The sequence below is a fragment of the Crocodylus porosus genome, unplaced genomic scaffold (assembly GCF_001723895.1).
Source record: "Crocodylus porosus isolate Cpor-Errol unplaced genomic scaffold, CroPor_comp1, whole genome shotgun sequence".
NCBI classification, from domain to species: domain Eukaryota; kingdom Metazoa; phylum Chordata; order Crocodylia; family Crocodylidae; genus Crocodylus; species Crocodylus porosus.
Genome location: NW_017728950.1, coordinates 39,002,138 through 39,011,501, shown reverse-complemented (window position 1 = coordinate 39,011,501; position 9,364 = coordinate 39,002,138). Strand labels below are relative to the sequence as shown.

The 9,364-nt window shown below is 41.4% G+C and overlaps 1 long non-coding RNA gene across 1 annotated transcript in view; it reads left to right on the top strand.

The window, feature by feature from the left end:
- LOC109323356 overlaps window positions 1–6,397 on the top strand; it is a 12,007-nt gene extending 5,610 nt beyond the window's left edge. The window contains exon 3 of the long non-coding RNA XR_002104634.1: window positions 6,388–6,397. This is a non-coding gene — a long non-coding RNA (uncharacterized LOC109323356). The remainder of the gene's footprint in view (window positions 1–6,387) is intronic.
- Window positions 6,398–9,364: the final 2,967 nt, after the last annotated feature.

Here is a 9,364-nt window from a genome sequence, read left to right as displayed (position 1 = left end):
CAGGGAGATGCTCTGGCTGGCAGCCTCCAGCAACATGCACTATGCCACTTTTTTGGCATGTTATTTTTACTACCAGGATTTCCCAGTACCAAATTTTGTCCCCACACTGCTAACTTGACAATTAAACATGCCAGGTGCAATTTGTGGTGCCACACGTGCGTGTATGTCTGGATCGGACCTCTGACACTGAGGTGGATTTGGTAGTCATTATATTATTTACTTGGGTGGTGAGAGAGAGCCAGAGGACTGCATAAGCTTTTTCTAGGAACATCTCTGGACTTGTGGGATTGGTTATGTGTAGCCCTAATTGCCATTGTTCCACAATCCCTGCCACATCCCCCTACCACTTAGATGCTGATCTCATGGGAGATTCATTTACAGTGTCCCCAAGTTAAAGGGAAGGCACAGGAGAACAGGCAAATTTTTTTTTTTATATATATGCAGAATTCAGCCTGTAATGCTTCTAAATTACTTCTAACAATATGTATAATTGCATAACTGAAGAAAGTATGTTTGATGTATTAATGTCCTGTACCATCCTGGCATCTAAGTCCCTGATATTTAGAACAAATGCAAAATACACAGAAATTAAAATAATTTCATCCCCTGCTTCTGTGCCAATGGCTAAATAGCTAAGTCTTGCTCTTTTTCCCAAAAGTCTCCAAATCCAGCTCCTGAGGTGTCTCCAATAGCTGGCAAATACCACAAATTGAGCTCCTTTGCTGAGAACGCCTTGCTACTGGGTACAGATAGTGGCAAGGATCTGATTGGAAGGCAGCATGTAACTATTGGCATTCTGTTTCAGTGTTCTCTGTCTTTTGTTTCTGAGTCTGGGATCTATTTGCAGAGGCATCTGCTATGTTTTAAGATACTGCTGGTACATGCTACAGAGGAGATACTTGCACTGTGCTCCCTTGTGGGAACTGCTTTTTTCCTTTGTTGCTTTCCCTTCAGCTAAAAGTAAAATATGTCTTGTTTGAATGTTCTTTGAGTACTAAAATGCAATGAGCAACTACTTGAAACATTCCAGATAACCCAATAAAATACAAGTAAAGCAAAATGCTACCAGTAAGTCATAGCATTTAAGGATTTATAGATTGCAACCAGAATGTAGATATATACTTACATGCAAAAGGCAACAAAATCAATTTAAGCCCCCAGACTTAGATCAATATTCAAGAAAGTATCTGTACTCTGGTACTAAACATTTGGAATTAAATAAGATATGCCTATGTATTCTCCTGAACAGCAATTGAATATATTCTTGCATGCTTCCCTAAATCAAAGGCTTTATATGGACTATAAGTGGCTAGTTATGTTGACAAGTTGTTCTTTTTCCCTTCTTTTGATTAGGTTACTATAGATTTATTCATTCCCTGAACCCACCACTGTGCACCCAGATCCAGTTCCTGGAGGAAAGGAAAGCGTGGGTTAAGGAGTAGAGGGTATGACAGCCTGGCAGCTCCCTGCCTATCCTCTTCCACCCTCCATTCCTGGCCCCTTCTGCAGCACACATGCCCCACTTCATCCTTTTCCCCCCTCTTCCCACTCACCTTCTGCTTGGCTGTCCCCAGTTGTCAATATAGGGCACTCCACCTGGGTGCTGTGCCTTCTGCGATACTAAAGAACTGCAAAATGTTTTATCTTGGCTGAACAACCAAAAGTTAACTTAACTTGACCTGGGTAGCAAAGCTCAAAGTGGCATAGAGGTCATCTAGCACTTGTGAACAGGACTTAATGTGTAGGTTCATTGAATCATTGAACTTATGAATCTATGACTTGTGTGGGATGGAAGGTCTAGGAGATAGGCATGCTATTTCTCAACAGACTAAGAATATAGGCAGATGGAATAGGTGAGCAAATAGGAATGTTGACTATGTACTAGCTGCCCCATAGTAACTGCTTGTATGCATAGTTTTGCCTTGGAGGAAATGAAAAAGGACTCAGTTACCATGAATAGATGGAGGTAGAGTTACCATGGCTTAGGTGAAAACTAAGTGAAGAAAGCATAAATATGCTTATGGGCAGCTATGCATTCAGCTGTGCCTGTAACTGACTTGCAATAAATCTCTGCCCCTTTTTTCCTTTGTGGTAACTGGTTTGTTTGATCATTTCCTAAGTAGCTTAAGCAAGGCAACTACTCCATGCTGCCTAACTGAAGTGCCTCAATATTGACGCACAGGGAGAAGTTCATCCAGGGTGGTAATGCCTGGATACTACTCCCAAGGCATTGCTAAAACTGTTTATGGAGTAAAACATCTCTTCATGACCAGTTTCTTTTATGTGGTTCTAATCAGCTTCTTTTTCCTCAAAGTTTTAATTTGTGCTTTAGCGTGTATATTTTAAACTACTGCTGATATCTGCTATGCAGCTAATTAGAGCTATGTGTTGCATTAATACTGTCGCTATTTTACACACACACACACACACACACACACACACACAGAGAGAGACAGAGAGAGAGAGGTGTATGTTTGAGAAATAAGAAACTGATGCTATGTGCTATGCTTATCATGTTTCTCATATTAAATGGGCATTAGTAACAGAAATATGCAGATATTATACTATAGACTTATACATGGGGCCAGTTTTGTTAAATGTGTTCATCGACAACCTGGAAGATGGCATAGAGTGCACCCTCAGCAAGTGTGAGTACTAAACTTGATGACACCAAGCTGGGCGGAATAGTAGATACATAGGAGGGTAGGGCTAGGATTTGGGGTGACCTAACCAAATTGGAGAATTGGGTTGAAAGGAGTCTCATAAGGTTCACAAGGACAAGAGCAAAGTCCTGCACTTGGGATGAAACAGTCCCATGTACCAGTACAGGCTGGGGGCTGACTGGCTGGGCAGCAGCTCTACAGAAAAGGATCCAGGGGTTATAGTGGACAATAAGCTGACTATGAGCCAATAGTGTGACCTTGTTGCCAAGAAGGCCAATGGCGTACTGGGCTGAATTGGTAGGTGTGTTGCCAGTAGGTCCAGGGAAGTTATTATTCACCTTTGTTCAGCATTAGTGAAGTGAGGTCACATCTCACAAAGTTAATTAGTCCAGCCCCCTGCTCAGAGCACGTTCATACCTGACTATGACATCCCAGTCAAGAGACTGTTCCATCCTGTTTTATCTACTCATAAAAACATTTAGGGCTGGAGTTTTTACAACTTCTTTAGGGACTCTATTCTAATGCTTATCTACCCTCATAATCCAAAAGCTTCTTCTGATCACCAACCTAAATTTCTTCTGCTGCAGTTTAAGGCCATTTCTCCAAGACTTATTCCCTGTAGCCACAGAGGAAATCCTGTCTCCATCCTTCTTATAAATCACCCTTTAGGTATTTGAATACTGTTATCAAATCCATGCTTAATCTTCTCCAGACTAAATAACCCTAGTTCTTTCAGTCTTTCCTCATAAATCATGCCTCCCAAGCCCCTAATATTTTTTTGTTGCTCTCCACTGGACACTTCCAAATCTGTCCACATCCTTCTTGAAATGTGGGGACCAAAATTGGATGTAGTTATAAACGATGGAAGGTGTGGGGGCTAATGGGGCTTAGCCCCTCCAAATACAGGGCAGCAGTAGGGCTGCAAGGCAGCCTGGCTAAGGGCTTCCGGCAGCTGTAGCAAGGATGGGAAGGGAGTGAGGCTGCAGCTGCGCAGTAGGCAGGGCTGAGCCATGAGCAGCTCATCTGGGGGGCATGGCGGCTCCTGCTGCTACGTGCAACTTGGAAGTCATGGGGGCATGTGCCCCTGGACCTGCAGAGGGCAGGGCAAGCTGCTGCTGTGGGCTGGGGCCGGACCTGTGCCAGACTCTTCCCAGAAGGGGCTGGGCCATGCTGCACTTGGGGCAGGTGGCGGTGGCACTGGGAGGGGGCTATAGAAGGGGCTGCAGCTACCCCAACATTTTCTGTAGCTGCCCCTGACCTCCCTGAGCACATTCTACCTCTCCTGAAAGGGATCAGAGCCCTATGCACTCTGTAGCCAAGCAGTCTCAACCTCTTTCCTTAACCAATGTGTCCTTCCACTAGCCAGTAAAAAGTTATAGGAGGAGCAAGTGAGCTCAGGAAAGCTTGAATAAAGTGCAGATGGTATTTGGTCTTTGAACAGAGGCATAGGAGCTGCACTTCCATACAAACCTCTTCACTTTATTCCCTGCTAGGCATCTCAAGTCTCTTAAGAGATTGCATATTACAGGCCCCTGAGGTGGTACTGGAAAAGCACCTTCACTTTGTCATCTCTACTATTTCTGATCTCTCAGCTATTTTAAAAAAATGGCAGCAAACTTTGTGAGAACTCATTCAAAATGACTGCTTTACACTGCGTTGAAGATAACACTTGAACTTTCAGTGGTGTCACTCTAAAACTCCTGTCATCCTGAAACAAAACAAAACAACAACAACAAAAGTATGATGAAAGAGCTAATTATCTCATGATTAAGAGGGTTATCAGGTGTAGGATATTTGACTGTAGGAAAATTACATTAACATTACTGTAATCACCAGAGATGTCAGAAAAGAACAGATTATGGAGTTCACAAGGAGACTCAGGGCCAACTAGTAGGTTGCCTGGGTTACATTAAAAATTACATCTTTGAAACAATTACACTGCAGTTCTGTCAAAAGCTGCTCTTCTAATGGGTTGACTGATTAATGCTCCATTTGTAATGTAACAACCGTTGTAAGTATTGAACTTGCTTTGTAAACAGCCATTTACTATGAAAAAGGAAGGGAAAGAAAGAAAAATAAAGGAATCAGACTTCTGCAGCTAAATAATGTATATGCGTGTGTTTGCATGAAAGAAATATATGAAGGTGTGGCATAGGGGGTTTGGGTTTTAAAAACACTTCACTGCTGACTGCTTCCATTGATGTCAACAGTAAGTGCCATTGACTGTACTGAAGCAGTGTTAAAACAACATGCAATTTAAAATGCAGTGTTTAAAGCTTACTGCTATTAGTCATAAATAAGTGCAGTTAGTACCGATGATATGGTTATTAGTGAGCAATGCTTATCAGTGCTGACAAATACTAGTGAACTTTTATTCCAAACTGTACCATTCTGTATTCTCTCTTTGCCATGTCTTCATTCTTGTTTTCTCTAACAACTTTAGGAATGTTTTGAAACAATTGTTTAAAGCAATATATGGCATTTAGATTTAGTATCTTTGCTTAAAAAGTCAGGTGTCTTAATGCTGAATCCTGCTTGATCATGACCATGGAGTGAGGGCTGGGAGTTCCCTGCTGCTGGGGCAGGAGGGGTATTGTCCCCACTCAGGTTCCAGTCACAGAGCCTACCCTGTAAACAGCTAGCTTCTAGGGGCAGGGAGCAACGTCCCAGCCCTGGCCAGGCAACAGCTCTCTTCTTGCCCCATACTCACTGCCATGAGTACGAGAATGAGGGCCTTAATTAATAGTTATCTAATATAAAGAACTGAGGACAACAAAACAGCTTTAAAAATTACATTTAAGTAGTTTTTATATTTTTCCTTCCCTGTACACAATAGTGCCTCTAATCTAAGTACATAACTATGGCCTTTCCAAGGCTGGAAGTAAGTGCTCAAAAATTCCTCCATTTACCAACGGAATAAAAAAAATTTCTTTCTACACTGGTATACAGCTAGAAAAGGTGTCACTGATCAAAGACTGAGTCTTACTTGAGTATGCTTTTTACTGGCTAGATAACTTTCAGGGAGGGAAATTTTACCTGCTGGATTGATATATATATTAAAGCTGTACAGATATTTGGAATATTATGAAAAGATCCTAAGTGACATGGCATGGTTATCAAAGTGGGTGAAGAATGAAAACGGCTCAATTAATTCATTTATCACTTAGCTTGGAAGGGCCCTTACTTCAACTTTATGCATAATGTTATGGGTGTCATTTTTGCGTAGCACACACCTAATGCTCAGCGTAGTATAGAATAGAATATGTTGCTATACTGATGTTTGAGACTTTTTTCTGAGGCAGCCCTCTCTCCTGTTATGAGTATAGTAGGGTAGATGTTCTGTAACACCTGTTTGTAGTCAGAAATTGCACTGAGGTGTTAAAAGTGGAGGTGGGGGGGAGGAACATTGCTCCATTTAGAATCATCAGTTCAACAGGATAAATAATCTCATTTTTTATAATGCCCTTTTGATGACAACCTTGATTATGAGTTAGAAGACAAGTTATCTTTTCTTCCAAAATTGTCATAGATGCATAAAAAAAATCCTCTGCTGACATTTATGAATAACAGCAAACTTAGCATTGATTGATGTTCACGAGAAAGGTTGAAGGTTTGCCTGAGCCTAACAGCTCATTAGACTGTCATGGTTAAGGCATACAGGTTTACATAGCCAATGATGCACAAGGTAATCAGCATTACAAAATTCCAGGGAACAAATAACCAGGTAGCCATTTACAGCTGAGTTAACTGGGGCAGCCTTAAAGACAAGTCAGAATGGGGCACAACTCACACTTCCAGAGCCTTAAAGAGGTACTGTCACCACTCTACAGCCCCATGCATGTTTTTGGAAAAACAGGTTTTACTGCTTCCTAGTCTGTATTGACAAAGCATCCATCCCTTACTATAAATTTGATTATTTTCCTTTGGTCGGGATTTGGAGTCAGAAGGAATTGATTAATTATTCAGATGTTCTTCAACCTAAGGTGCGAAGTCAGAGGGATCTTCTGACTTTGCACCTCAGTCTCCCACAACTTAATTGGCAAAATAACCATTGTTCATCTATCAGAAAACACTCTGCAGACTACACTCTCAAAACTTCTTCTATAATCCTCTCTTCTAACATGCATCTATTGTTGAAGTCCAGGGTCTTATAGCTTGGCTTTCCAGTGAAGAAGAAAGTGATGATACTGAGCCTGGGTATGTTCTAAGTGTAGCTTTCCCTATTTCTATATTTGCATTCTAGTTCTATAGCTGAACCTGAACAGTACACAGGTAATTTCCTCCTTTTGCAGTCTCACCTCTCACTTTACTTTAAGGAAGCTGTTTTTTATGTTTCTAGTATTGCATGCAAATATGGATGTTAAAGTGTTCTATGGCATTGCATCCATTGAAGGACAACTGCATAAGAAAACAGAAGGGCAATGATTCTTCAAAACCTGAAATATGTTTCTTGCAAGAAGAAAAAGAACCCTTAAGATGACGTACAGTAGTATCATCTGGTGACATGTGCCATAATACTACTGATTTACTGCTTTCTTATCCTGTAACTGTGTGACAAGGTTACTATCAGGGATGACAGTGACTGACATGTACGGGACATCTAGTCCAAAACCTTACAACTGAATTGGCAGAGGTAGAATTTTTAACTTTTAAAAAATTAGTTCCCATTTCTACCGGACATTTATCCCACACCGAGGCTAAGGCTTTTTGACATTTCTGCTAGATCACTGACCTGTGCCATGTTATGTGGTTCCTTTCAGAAGATTTTCTCTCTCACTCATTTTAAATTCTGTACATGCATTTGCATCACCCCTAACCTTTTGACTAACTTCCCTTGCAGGAAAGGATTAGCAATTACAGACAAATGTGAGCTACAAAGCTGAGCCAAACATGTAGCATTAGGTTAGTTCCATCTGTAGGGGTAAACCATCTCAGACTTTTTCATGGATAATAGCCTAGTCACTGTATTTTTCTAATGATTTCATCAGCTCAAGCACTGATGCTAGTATTTACCATCTTAGGACCATGGCTAAATTGCTTTAGTATACCACCCCCAGGAGGCCACTGATTTACTTATCCATACCTTTGTCACGGTTATGTTGGATTATTATAATTCTTCCTGTCTTTGGAGGTCATCCAGCAGCCATCTATTCATCTGTTATAATGGATTTAGAATGCTTCTGCTGGGATTTTTTAAACTCCTGTTAAACTGTCTTCTCATATTTTACCTGCCGTGGTGATGTTATCACAGGTCCCCACTAAAATATTGGTTGGTTCAAAAATCTGCTACATTTAAGGCATTTGGGGGGCAACCTGCACTTTATCTGACCAGTGTTTTATAAAACACGAAAGCCCGGCACTGCTTTCTGTCTGGCTTGTCATCTGAAACTAAAGTTCCTCAAAACAGGAAGAAAGCCTGGACTTCAAACAAATTACACCCCCCTATTGCTGGAATTCCCTCTGGATCATTCAGTCCTCACTTCTTCATCTGTTTGACAGATCTAAAATTAAATGTCTTAACTTTTCAAATTAACTGTTCATTAGCAATGATGTTGGCTGTATTTTATTGCCTCTTACCAAGTAAGGTGATATTTAACAAGGGAACTCAATAGAAGCAGTAGTAGCACCCTTGTATGCTAGCATTAGATTAAGTTTTTACAGTTCTGTTAGGAATATGGATCAGTGGTATTCAGTCCTGTAGCCTGTGAAGCCATTTTCCCATGACACAAAATCCTTAAAAGCCACGCAATAATTGCAGTGGGATGTCCTTTCATGAAGATCTAGTGTTAGCGTGTCATTGCTACACATACACTAATTCATGTTAATGGAGATATTCGGGTAATAAGGATGATGAAACAGTGATGCAAATCCCAGTCTACTCAAATGTTGTGACTCTGGCCTTTTTGTCTACCTGTTCTTCCACTCTTAACTTTCTTGGCTGTATATTAGGGGTGTGTAAAACTGGCCCTATTTGATTCAGATTTGGGCTCGACCCAAATATGGGACAGTGATTCAATTTGTTGATTCAGATCACTGCCCCGATTCAATTTGGCCAATTAAAAATTCAATGCTGATTCAGAGAATTAGAGATTCAGCCATAGACACAGCTTTAAATGTTTTTTCTACATACCTTGTGGTACCAAGCATGGGTCATGAATGCTGCGATGCTGGAGGGGGTGGAGCATCCCACAGAAGCGTGCCTTCCTCCCCCGGTGTGCTCAGCGATGAACCCAAAAGTGGACCAGAAGTGCTTCCATTCCACTTCCAGGTCTGCTGCCGAGCATGCTGCAGACCACCCCCCCCCCAGCACGCCTGTGGGACACTCCATCCACCCACCATCACATTGTTGACAAGCCGCCTAGTACCTTGAGGTACATATAAAAAACATTTAAAACTGTGTCTATGTCCAAATCTCTGAATCCTGCTGAGTCTCTCCAAATCAATTTGGAGGGTTCCAATTCTATTTGGAGAAATTAAAGGGTCTCCTGATTCAGTTCAGATTCGGAGATTCAGCCACCAAATCAGGCCGACTCTCCACTGAATTGAATCGGGGACCGAAGCTTTGCACAGATGTAGAGTCTTTCAAAGCACTTAATGAGCACTTCTCCATCGTCTGTCTAGAAGTCCAGAAGGACTATGTTAGATTCACACTTCAACAGACCTCCATACAATCAGAAGCATCCCTTGGTGTGCTTTTGTGA